The sequence below is a fragment of the Oncorhynchus tshawytscha genome, linkage group LG09 (assembly GCF_018296145.1).
Source record: "Oncorhynchus tshawytscha isolate Ot180627B linkage group LG09, Otsh_v2.0, whole genome shotgun sequence".
NCBI lineage: Eukaryota > Metazoa > Chordata > Actinopteri > Salmoniformes > Salmonidae > Oncorhynchus > Oncorhynchus tshawytscha.
Window position 1 is genome coordinate 51812402 of NC_056437.1, and position 12121 is coordinate 51824522.

A 12121-nucleotide genomic window follows, 5' to 3' on the forward strand; every position below is an offset into this window, starting at 1 on the left:
ACTGCTGCTCTTTAATTATTTGTTACTTTTATTTCTCATTCTTATCCGTATTTTTTTTTTAACTGCTTTGTTGGTTAGGGGCTCGTAAATTAGCGTTTCACTGTAAGGTATTCCGCGGCATGTGACTAATACAATTTGATTTGATTTGATTTGATTATTATATTACCGTAATTACATTCGGTCCAGAGAGCATCATGCATTTGTGAAGGTTGCATCATGTAACATAATATACCCAAATGTATTTCTTCCTCCATGACGTGTCGAACTCATTCTGTACAGAATATTCCAGTTTAACTGGCTTCGGAGAAATGTCAAGTACAGACTAGTTCCAATAGGAATTTAGTCATGTCCACAGATAGTGTCAAAATGTAGTTTGATGCACTCTGTAGGCCTTCTGTTTTATAATACATAACTTTGGTAATAAGGATCTGCCTACTAGGTGCAACATGGTAGCCCTTATTATATGGTTGCCAACAGTAGCCAAGATATATGGCTCTGATTTAGCCTACTGTTGTAATGCAAAGACAACGGTTTGAGCTGAGGGGTCCCAGAATGAAGTGCGCATTTTGTAGAAGGTTTTTGACCAGGGTCTGTACGTGGCAGAGAGAAAATCTCTGCAGATCACTAACTCGGGCGTCTACAATAGATTTGCACATACTGTTAAAGGTGTAGGATTATTTTACAATCACGAGGGAACGAAAAGGTAAGCGTACATATGCATACGGATATCTATTTTTAAATATGTGTGTTGCACAGAGGAGCGCAGCATGTAATTCCTGTAACATGATGTGTAGGCCTATTGTTGTCAATAACAACTGACCCTTTTTTTTGGACATTCTTGTTGCTAAACCTGAGATTTCAGCAAAATCATTTAATGAACTCGTGAATTGAGTAGGCCCTATACTGGCGTGCTCTTTTTTTGCGCATTCGCTTGCTTTACATGCCTTGTTGGCAACTGTAGCTGCAGCAACAACATATCAACACTGACAGAAAGTTTTGGAAGGTTTAGCCAACATTACAGAATTCCATTATAACTTCAGGGTTTTGAGGGGTAGGTAGGCAATATGTATTTAGAACGTAACATTGGCAGTCACCTTTCTCTCAACTGTTTTTATGATATTATTTTTTTCAAAACACTTTTTCACAAGAAAGACCCTGATGTGTTCAAACGGGGATTTATAGAATAGTCGCCGTCTTGGCTGACGTCTCAGGCATTGTAACGGAGTAAAGTACTGTAGCAGACGTCAGTTCAACGTCTAGATGTGTTGTCAGCTAACGTGAATTCAATGTGAAAAAAAAAATGAAATGCCCTTACATTGATTACTTTTTGCAAATCCAGTCAGTTTTCCATGTTGGTTCAATGACATCACATAGATAATTTTGGTTGAAAGACATGGACACAACCTTGATTCAACCAGTTTTTGCCCAGTGGGAAGACTGAGTGAAAAGGGTCAATACCTTTGGGATATCTTTATCAGTATTTTTCTGACATTTTATTACACGAAAGGAGTAGACGTACTCCAGATAAGCATGTCCTTAATTTCATAATACAGAGCTAGAATATTCTCTGTAATGGGACAGCTTCTACATGCATCCAATCTGGACTTGAATTATCCTTGCTACCAAATGGATCCAGGGAGATTTGGAGTGATATAGGTTCAAGACACGCGCCTGATGCATATTAGTAGAATATTCTAACTCCGGAAAGGGTATGTGTCAACATGCTGACATGTCTAAGCCTTTATACTCAGGCATGAACGAATCCACATATTTTCAGAAATGTATCATATCTGTAATCATTACCTGACCTGATTTATTTCAATAGATATCCTTACATGAATCAATGTGGATAATGTGGATAATGGATATTTTAATGTTTCATCATTGTATGTCTGATCGAAAATAGGCTAAATCTGATTTTATGAAATGTAAAATAATTTGTGTGATGGACGTTGTTCAGGCACCGGAAATCAACGCACTTCTTGACATGAAGGTGACATCGCACTTCTTGACATGAAGGTGACATCTGAGCATACGTTGCATCATTTTCAGTAGTAGGCTATACAAGGCACAAAAAGGCAACCTATTTCATCCAAGTTGCTACTTCCAAAGCGCATCTGGTTTTTCTATTTAAACAAATGCAGCATAGCAAATCCAGAGTTCCAATCCCAACACTAGAAAAAAATGCCTGGAACGTAAAATATCGTTATTAACCGGTTCCCATGCTTCTAAAATAACGGTTCTGTTTCAGAACAGTATGGATCCCTTTCGTTTCAGTTTCAGTTCCTAGAAAAATACAATTATTTTCCGGGTTTTCGGTTCTGTTCCCTGAACCGGTACCAACCCCTGCTAGTTAACCCATTAATTTAAGGTTTGGCATAAGCTTGACAGTGTGCTTTAGGTTAGGTTTAAAATCAGATTGTAAGAAGGGAAATTCTAGAAATAGCCGGGTTTAGAATTTTGTGGCTGGGGTAAATAGTGACTATTTTTATCCATAGGGAATAAAACATTATAGTGTCAGAAAGATTTATATGGATTTAATATTTGTTAAATTATTGAGCATGTCCTCAACTCAAATAAACATCACATTGTCCTTATTTAGCATATCCAAATCATGAGAAAATATGCTACGTAGGCCTACTGTTAGTACTTGTCAACATATAGACCTATGTGGACATCTTATTTTCTCTATCTAATGAGTCCTTATCCGGCCATACCATGTATGATATCCGGAGGGAATTCAAAAATGATATGTTCATGAAAGAAAAATATGGATTTCATATTTGTCATTATTGAGCATGTGATGAAAACTCAGAAAATATTCAGAAATCGTACTTATTTTCAGCATATCAAAAAGAATCGCAAGATCCAGATATGGACCTCAGCCAAGAGATGCATATCTTGACTCAATATAGCTTCTTATCTTGAATATACAGTGGATATTTGTCAACGTGAAGAGGGAAAATAGAATGTTGCACATCTCTGGATATCGAATGAGTCCATATCTGGCCATAGGAAAGTGCCATGTGTGATATTTGGACTACTCTTCAAATTATATATATTCCAAAATCAAGGGCATTATTTTGGAGTTGGCCTCCCACTTTGCTGCTATAACAGCTTCCACTCTTCTGGGAAGGCTTTCACTAGATGTTGGAACATTGCTGTGCGGACTTGCTTCCATTCAGTTTCAAGAGCATTCGTGAGGTCGGGCACTAATGTACGGTGATCCGGCCTGGCTTGCAGTCAGCTTTCCAATTCATCCCCAAATGTGTTCGATGGGGTTGAGGTCACGGCTCTGTGCAGACCAGTCACGTTCTTCCACACCGATCTTATCAAACCATTTATGTATGGACCTCACTTTGGTTGATTGAGACTGCTGTCTTATGTATGTTTTGTAACAGTTATTGTGGCCTTTGTGCTTCTCTGATTGCACGGTCACGTTGGCAACAATAGATATTGTTGTCCTTGTTCAATAGAGCCATTGGTCTCGACGATGTTCCTATCTGCCAAGACATTGCAGGATATCTAGGTTTACTAATTTCCCCTGGCTTTGTAAAGACGGGAAATTGTACAGCCTGATGGGAGACCTACTTCCTTGTTCTCACCCACGAATGCAGGCTATGTTACTGTGTACTGTCTATCCGAGATTGCTAAATAATTAGCTACAATGGCTGCTTCTGATGATTCCTCTTTCCAAGATAAGCTGGATGACGAAACATTTTTAGATTGTCTTTCACATAGGAACATACAGCCTAATTAATTTGAGCTGGAATAAACTGAAAAGGAGTTCAGACAGCGAGGAAAAATAATTGCGAAACCAGCAAGCAGAGGCACCAGCTGGACCAGGAGTTGTTTTGCTGTCTGCAGCTAGCAATATAAGGTATCTTTTAAACTAGGCAGTGTTGTAGAGTACAATTTGGTGATTGTTTCGAACACAATGGGACATGCTAGTACCACTACAAACCAAGCTATTAAAGTTAACCTAGTTAGCTAGCTGTGTTTGCTATAACTAAAATATACTGTAGTCTAACGGTATAGGTAACTAGCTAACTAACCTAGCTAGCCTCAGTGCCTCACATTAGGAGCAAAGCTCGAGTATAGGTAGCTGTGTCCTGGACTGGTCTCGGAGTAATGGCTGTGTTGAAAGGAATGGGTGTGTCAAAAAGTTTCATTCCAACCCTAATTTAGCGCACCTGATATTAATAATTTTCTGGTCGTAACTAACCTGATTCAGCTTATAACTGGGGTTGGATTGAAAACCTACAGGAGGGTAGCTTTCCGGGAACAGGGTTGAAGAGCTCTGGGTTAGACACTATTGACTGAACGGTGTTGTCTATGCCCATGAAAGTGTTTCCATTGGTCAACTTTTTACACATTTAACTACAATTACAGCCTTATTCTAGAATGGATGAGAAAAAAAAGTATGCATCAATCTACACACAGAACTCCATAATGACAAAGCGAAACCGGCCATGGGGTTGAGCCAGTTCCTGGAGAGTTTTACCACTAGTGGTGTCATCAGCACGATTGTTTGAGCTATCAACATACCTCCAGTCATTGAATTCCAAAAGTTCCGACAAACACCTTATACCTGTAGGACTCTGACTTGAGCCATGTCAGTATCGGGGTCAAATTAGTAGATGACCCTTTGGATTGGCAAGGTGACCTCGGCTTGCAAGGTGGAGGCCAACTGGGCTCCAGAAAGGGTTCCAGCATAGTCATTGACAACTGCTTCTTGGGTGTGACCCTGGCCATGACAAAGGAGACATGGGTCTGGCCAGCATCATCCTCCACTCAGAGATAGGAAACCACTCCATAATCCCGCTCTGAAGTGTCACAGAACACATGAAGTTCCTGGCTTGGACCTAGTTGGTCATCATAGGGTGGGACATAACACCTTGGCATCTGGACTTTGGAGAGCGCCGACAACTGTTTCCCAACAGATCCATCTTTCCACTAGGTCAGCTGGGTGGATTGGTTGATCCCAGTCCCTGTTGGTCTGCCACAGATCCCGGACTAAGACTTTGGCCCTGTGTAAGGCAAGATATACCCGAGGGGATTTTGGTGCTCAGGGCTGAGCGGCACTTGTATCCGGTGTGCAGCTCCATCTCAGACCTAGAGTGGGTTCTTGTGGGTTGGTGCCAGACTGTGACAGCCATACTTCAATGCTACTTGTCCTGGCTTGTGGCGGGAGGTGCTGGATAACCTCTGCTGTGTTACTTGCCCTCTGTCAGGCCTCGAATCCCCCTTTGGACAAGAGATTCCAGACTTTGTTGAGGAGTGATTTTGCTTCAACAGTGGATGAGAGGCTCTGTAAGCAGTTATCCACATAGAAGGCATTCTCCACTGAGTCCCAGACTTCTTTGTCACTGTCTGGGTGTTCCCAGGCGTGTCTCTGCAGAGTGTATATGGCACAGCAAGGACTGCTTGTGGTGCCAAATGTTAGCACTTGCCATTCTTAGATTGTGGGCTCTGCGTCTCGTTCCATATCTCACCCTATGAACTGGAGCAGTGTGGTGTCGGAAGGCAGCAGACAAATCAGATAAACATGGCTTTGATGTCTCCACTGATGTCTGTGGAGTCCTGCCAGAACCGGAGAAGGACACCGAGCAAGAAAGGACCAAAGGTTGGTCCAGGCAGCAGACAGTCATTTAGGCTTTGACCAGCATCCTGGAATCAACAGTTGAAGACAAATCGGTACTTACCATATTATCCAGCAATACCAATGGGGAGGGAGATACCAGGATTCACTGGGTGCGTTTCCCTCTTCATGAGCGGTCACTTTGGTGACATTCTGCCTTCACAAGGTTATGAATCTCCCGTTTATGAACTTCAGCAAGCTCAGGGTTCTTCAGTAGTCACCATTCTGTCCCACAGAGTAGTGGAAGTACAGCCCGTGTTGTGATTGACAGAAGAGGATGGTTGGGCACCTCTGAACTGTTTGTTCCTCTCCAGGACTGATGAGACTATCCGTGCCTCCTCCAATTTTGTTCTTGCTTGATGCTGCTGCTGTGCCAGGTCTTTGACAATTCCTGTTCCTGTATAGCTTTACGGGCCTGCACGTCCAATAGGTGACATCGTTCCTCCTCAATTTCCTCCAAAGCTAGTAGTTTCATTCTCTCTTGTAGGACAGCGGTCTGTGAATATCCACTGGTCAAACTCTCACTCCGTCTTGAGTCACTCCATCTAAAGTGCCTCAATGATTTCCCATGACTTGAGGGTTGAGCGGACCCCACCTTGGAGAGCTGGCCGAACTGTGCTGTGGGAGTTACCTCTTCCATGGGTTCTCCCAGTAGACCACCCTCTTGTTCCTAAGCGGTTTCCGGTCTTTAGCTTGGACGGGATGTTTGATGGCTGAAACAAACAGTTTTATGCATCACTGCTTTGAGCCTTCGTGATGAGATGGCAAGATGTTGCCGACAGATAGGGCAGCTCTACTTCTAGCTCCTAAGCAACTTTGCAGTATTTCATTTTTTTATGTGTTAATTCTTACATTATTAGCCCAGGAAATGTTTTGTGTTATTACATACGGCTGGAAAGATAGTTTGGATATCAGAGCGGCGGTAACTCGCCAGCATTATGAACGGGGATACAACTTTCCCGAATTGGATCCTTTGTTCGTTCCCCCCAGGACAATTGAACTGTTTCCAGAGGCTGATCCAAAACACTGCTGGCGGCGGAGAAGAGGTATTCAGAATGGACTGCCAACCATATTACCTCCCAAAAGAATTCCCGTTTATTCCCTCTCAAGCCGATACCATAACGGCCCTCAAAAACCTTCACTGGACTTTCTGCAAACTGGAAACCACATAGCCTTAGGCCGCATTTATTGTAGCTGGAACAGTTTTTTTCCCACTAATATTTATATATTCCATACTTTTAGGTTTGTGTGTATTGTGTGAATTGTTAGATATTACTGCACTGTTGGAGCTAGAAACACAAGCGTTTCACTACACCCACAATAACATCTGCTTACCATGTGAATGTAACCAATAACAGTTGATTTAGTGGGCTTGCCCTTTGGTAGGAGAAACTTCATCACATAATCCTTCAAATAACCTGATAGTTGTCTGCTCGTTTGTTGCCTGGTTCTCCTGGTGATGCTGGTAGTTGAGGATTAATCCTTCTTCGGTGCTTTAGGCTTAGCTCCTGAATCTTTTTTATTCTTTCCAGGACTTTAGCCTCAGCTGCTATTTCCTCATCTTTCCTCCCTTCCAGTGGAGACAATTCTTCCTTCTCCTCCTACATTTCCTTTTCACCTGTCTTTGGTTCAGTCATCGTCTAGCTAGGTGGACCATTGAAAGATTCTTGGAATCTGTGTGTGTAGCCAGACAGGTGGGATGACTGACAATGGTGAAGGGGAACAGATAGTCATGGGTCAGGTGACAGAGCAATTGAGGAGCCTGAGGCAGGAAATCCTTTAACCACAAAGTGGTATATTAACTGGACAGTTTTTTTTGTCTGCTCCATAACAAAAATAACAGAATAAAGTATGAAATTCCTAATCACAAAAGTCAAATCGTAATTAGTCATTCTCATTATTAAAATAATAGTGGCTAAATTGTCCAATATAATTGTCCCAATACAATTTCCATTCTAATCCTTTAGCCACAATGGAGATTGGATTTGTATGCGTGAAGACTAACATTTCCCCAATGTCCAGAGTTTGATAATCCATTTATTTGTTGTTCTTCTGGATACAAAAAATGTTAAGATTATACCAAAACAAATTCTGATCATTAAAACTAAAGAAACAAACATCACGGTTAACATGGGCTGGTGTGGTCAAAAGGCTATGCTGCCATTCCAGTCACTCCCAGTAGGCTATGGAGCACGTATGCCTTTTATTAACTGTTTTCTCCATTGGCCTGTAGAGGTGATACACACACTTGACAGGGGATTAATGGCAAACATACTTTGCATCATGAATTGGAAACAGGTCATATTGTATATTTTTATATTTGGCTCTTATACACCGACCCCAAATGTATTTGGTGTGAAATCAAAAACAATTATTTACTTAACTTGGAGCCTTCCTTTTAGACTGTACCTTCTTGCAGTACGCAGATCTTGGATATTGGTCTTTCTATAATGTTGTTTTTTGTCTTCAGGCGTACTGCACTGACTAACCCCTTGGAATCAGGCTTGGCCTCAAGAACCTTTCCAAGTACCCATGCACTAAGTGGTGCCGTGGGGTCCATGACCAGAACCACATCTCCTTCACAGAAGCTGCGTCTTCACTTTACCCCACTTTTGTCTTTCCTGTAGGAATGGCAGGTACTCCTGTGTCCATCTCTTCCAAAATGTACAGACTCAGTGAACATAGCCTTGCTATTGAGAGAGGCCGCCGTAGGCAGACCTGGCTCTCAAGAGAAGACAGGCTATGTGCACACTGCTCATGAGGTGGAAACTGAGCCTCACTTCCTAACCTCCTGCCAAATGTATGACCATATTAGAGAGAGATATTTTCCTCAGATTACACAGACCCACAAAGAATTTAAAAAACAAATCCAATTGTGATCAACTCCAATATCTATTGGGTGAAATACCACAGTGTGCCATCACAGCAGCAAGATGTTTGACCTGTTGCCACAAGAAAAGGGCAAACAGTGAAGAACAAACACCATTGTAAATACAACCTGTATTTCTTTATTTATTTTACCTTTTGTACTTTTTTTTTATTTGCACATTGTTATAACACTGTACATAGACATAATATGACATGTGTCTTTTATTCTTTTGGAACTTCTGTGAGTGTGATGTTTACTGCACATTTTTTGTTTATTTCACTTTTGTTTAACCCTTTTACATATACCATCACACGGGTGTGATCATTCTACAGTGGTCCCTGTAGCGTAAGATCACACGGGTGTGATTAGAACGCTTATTTAGAACGGCCAGTTTCGAATGAGCAACAATCGCAACAAAGCATTTGAGCTGGCCACACTGTTTTTTCAGAAACATTTTGCACAAACACAGTCCTTACAAAGTTATGTCCAGAATATGAGCAGTTTCGTTTTGGATGCAATGTTCAGACATTCACAGAAGTATCTACAGCATAGCACAATCATCCAAACCGGAAAAGTGTAGGCTACATTTGTCCTAGCGCTAACTGAGGAAAGATTGACTAAACACAAGCCGGTCATAATTTGTACAACTCTCAGCTGACATAGACTACAAAATGAATTAGCTAATAGAAATTACTATTTATAATTAATCACATCACGGGTGAGCTCAACATTGATCGAAATAATTGAGTAAAACACTCTCTAGAAATCTAAAGTAATCCGATGATGGGTAGTTTCTGCGCGCTGCCATGCTTTTTTTTCCCTCACAGAAACCAAAGATCTGTTGGTCTGTTTATGGTATGCATGTTGAAGGGGGTGTGTTGTTTACCTTCGTTCACATCCCACCATTCACTTTCTGAAGTTTTCAAAATATTAGTGAACCCTTACTCACTTACCTCATTTATAACATCTTTGGTCCGACAACCCAGAATGCATTGTATGTCAACAAACATGGCTCCACACACAGCTGGAATCAGCTTAGTTCATCATAATCAGTACAACCTTCAAAAAAGTATTTTACACACATAATATGTAACCATTACAATCTATGCAAGAATCAGAATGAGTGATTAGTCACCGGTAATTGAAAACATGTGAATAAAACCGTAAATATATACAGTGCCTTGCGAAAGTATTCGGCCCCCTTGAACTTTGCGACCTTTTGCCACATTTCAGGCTTCAAACATAAAGATATAAAACTGTATTTTTTTGTGAAGAATCAACAACAAGTGGGACACAATCATGAAGTGGAACGACATTTATTGGATATTTCAAACTTTTTTAACAAATCAAAAACTGAAAAATTGGGCGTGCAAAATTATTCAGCCCCTTTACTTTCAGTGCAGCAAACTCTCTCCAGAAGTTCAGTGAGGATCTCTGAATGATCCAATGTTGACCTAAATGACTATTGATGATAAATACAATCCACCTGTGTGTAATCAAGTCTCTGTATAAATGCACCTGCACTGTGATAGTCTCAGAGGTCCGTTAAAAGCGCAGAGAGCATCATGAAGAACAAGGAACACACCAGGCAGGTCCGAGATACTGTTGTGAAGAAGTTTAAAGCCGGATTTGGATACAAAAAGATTTCCCAAGCTTTAAACATCCCAAGTAGCACTGTGCAAGTGATAATATTGAAATGGAAGGAGTATCAGACCACTGCAAATCTACCAAGACCTGGCCGTCCCTCTAAACTTTCAGCTCATACAAGGAGAAGACTGATCAGAGATGCAGCCAAGAGGCCCATGATCACTCTGGATGAACTGCAGAGATCTACAGCTGAGGTGGGAGACTCTGTCCATAGGACAACAATCAGTCGTATATTGCACAAATCTGGCCTTTATGGAAGAGTGGCAAGAAGAAAGCCATTTCTTAAAGATATCCATAAAAAGTGTCGTTTAAAGTTTGCCACAAGCCACCTGGGAGACACACCAAACATGTGGAAGAAGGTGCTCTGGTCAGATGAAACCAAAATTGAACTTTTGGCAACAATGCAAAACGTTATGTTTGGCGTAAAAGCAACACAGCTCATCACCCTGACCACACCATCCCCACTGTCAAACATGGTGGTGGCAGCATCATGGTTTTGGCCTGCTTTTCTTCAGCAGGGACAGGGAAGATGGTTAAAATTGATGGGAAGATGGATGGAGCCAAATACAGGACCATTCTGGAAGAAAACCTGATGGAGTCTGCAAAAGACCTGAGACTGGGACGGAGATATGTCTTCCAACAAGACAATGATCCAAAACATAAAGCAAAATCTACAATGGAATGGTTCAAACATAAACATATCCAGGTGTTAGAATGGCCAAGTCAAAGTCCAGACCTGAATCCAATCGAGAATCTGTGGAAAGAACTGAAAACTGCTGTTCACAAATGCTCTCCATCCAACCTCACTGAGCTCGAGCTGTTTTGCAAAGAGGAATGGGAAAAAATTTCAGTCTCTCGATGTGCAAAACTGATAGAGACATACCCCAAGCGACTTACAGCTGTAATCGCAGCAAAAGGTGGCGCTACAAAGTATTAACTTAAGGGGGCTGAATAATTTTGCACGCCCAATTTTTCAGTTTTTGATTTGTTAAAAAAGTTTGAAATATCCAATAAATGTCGTTCCACTTCATGATTGTGTCCCACTTGTTGTTGATTCTTCACAAAAAAATACAGTTTTATATCTTTATGTTTGAAGCCTGAAATGTGGCAAAAGGTCGCAAAGTTCAAGGGGGCCGAATACTTTCGCAAGGCAGTGTAAGTACAGCGGGGCAAAACAGTATTTAGTCAGCCACCAATTGTGCAAGTTCTCCCACTTAAAAAGATGAGAGAGTCCTGTAATTTTCATCATAGGTACACTTCAACTATGACAGACAAAATGAGAAAAAGAAATCCAGAAAATCACATTGTAGGATTTTTAATGAATTTGGATTGTGACTGTTTGAGGTTGTGGACAGGTGTCTTTTATACTGATAACAAGTTCAAACAGGTGCCATTAATACAGGTAATGAGTGGAGGACAGAGGAGCCTCTTAAAGAAGAAGTTACAGGTCTGTGAGAGCCAGAAATCTTGCTTGCTTGTTATTGACCAAATACTGATTTTCCACCATAATCTGCAAATAAATTCATAAAAAATCCTACAATGTGATTTTCTGGATGTTCTTGTCTCATTTTGTCTGTCATAGTTGAAGTGTGCCTATGATGAAAATTGCAGGCCTCTCTCATATTTTTAAGTGGGAGAACTTGCACAATTGGTGGCTGACTAAATAGTTTTTTGCCCCACTGTAATTACCACACAAAACATTTTCTGATAGTGATTTATTGATACAAGTGGCGCGTGCCGGGCAGTCATTCACGTAAGCTCTCACTCCCACTCTGAGCCATTCAATTTTGTTGTTTATGTATGTAGCTAATGAGCTAAGCTGTAGCATTAGCAATCTCTTTCAAAAGGAGACAATTCACAAATGTTGACATTCTGGATATTTTTTTTAATTCTGACAATGAGTCTGAGTATGAAACTCAGGACTCAGATTCTGACAGTGAGGAGCTGCCTCCCCAACCTTGTAG

The 12121-nt window shown here is 41.1% G+C and overlaps 1 protein-coding gene across 3 annotated transcripts in view; it reads left to right on the forward strand.

The window, feature by feature from the left end:
• The first annotated feature begins 566 nt into the window (after positions 1-566).
• LOC112258104 (prolyl 4-hydroxylase subunit alpha-2) overlaps positions 567-12121 on the forward strand; it is a 36926-nt gene continuing 25371 nt past the window's right edge. For all 3 annotated transcript variants that reach the window (XM_042327044.1, XM_042327043.1, XM_042327042.1), the window contains exon 1: positions 567-703. The gene's annotated coding sequence lies outside the window, so the exon portion shown is untranslated. The remainder of the gene's footprint in view (positions 704-12121) is intronic.